Here is a 1,224-nt window from a genome sequence, read left to right on the forward strand (position 1 = left end):
CCGTATACTAGTTAATTGTCATCAAATGGTCGTTAAATGTCTGACAAAAAAAAAAAAAAAAAAAAAAAAAAAAAAAAAAAAAAAATCAGTATTCGTGAAACTAAAATGTGACATGAAAAATATCTGATTCATTCTACATATATATCTATAACTTTATCAGTTAATTCTAATTTCTTGATTTACTTCTCTGTGGAGTTATGGATGCCGATAAGAACTGCAATTATCATTTTCGGTGTAAAGTTTGGTTTGTATAGAAAACTTACTACAGTGCTGTCATATTTTTCATTGTACAGTTACAGTCATGCTTAGTTACCAGTCATTGGATTCATGTTATTCTGCATGATGTAGATTTTGTTATAATTCAACGTTTTTTTTCACTCTTCCCCTGATTCTGTGTTGTAATGGAAATAGAGATTTTCGTGACTGACTTGCCGCGTCCGTCTTTCGAATTTTACCTGTTATTTTTAGACTTTTTTTTAAAGGCGTATATCACGAGTATTATGCAACACTGTATTATATAACGATGTTTTATTTAAAAAAAAAACAAGGCGTGGGGGATAAATTCAGTGAATGAATATCAAGGTAAAGGTAATTAAATATCAGTGATTAGCGTCAAGACACAGTAACCTTAACTATTTGATATTTTAATGTGATCTGTAAAGAACAGACTAACACCACAATTTCTTTTTGTCTTCTTAAACACTTGGTTATCGATCTCCTTATAACTACAATGAGTGAAAGGGTTCATTATGTTTCGTTTTATTGTTTTTCGAAGTAGGTTTCTTTGGCATATATATTTCCCTAGTAATGCCAGCTGTACTTCTCCACATCAGAACGAACGTCAAAACACGTCTATTACATGTTGTGTGTCTACAGTGAAGTGAGGAGACTTAGAGAAGCCCCAAAGTTATATGGAGTTTGGAGTCGCTTTTTAACGTAAAATAAAAGGTTTTACTAACCTTGAAACATTACTATCTTCTCGTCAATAACATAAACTAATAAAATATACAGAGGCAATGCAGAATAAGTCCTAAAAGATCAACTAGGTCTGGAAGGCGCTCGAAAAAAGTGGCCCTAAACAATAGCCTCTGTAAATTATACGTAAATCCAGCCTGCCAACAACAACATATTCGAACCTAGTTATGATATGTGATGAATACGAAATTATCTTTATTACTTTTTCTTATCACTTTGTGTAAACAACGCAATTACAAACCTAAACTC

This window comes from Penaeus monodon, chromosome 35, assembly GCF_015228065.2.
Source record: "Penaeus monodon isolate SGIC_2016 chromosome 35, NSTDA_Pmon_1, whole genome shotgun sequence".
In the NCBI taxonomy this organism is placed as follows: Eukaryota; Metazoa; Arthropoda; class Malacostraca; order Decapoda; family Penaeidae; genus Penaeus; species Penaeus monodon.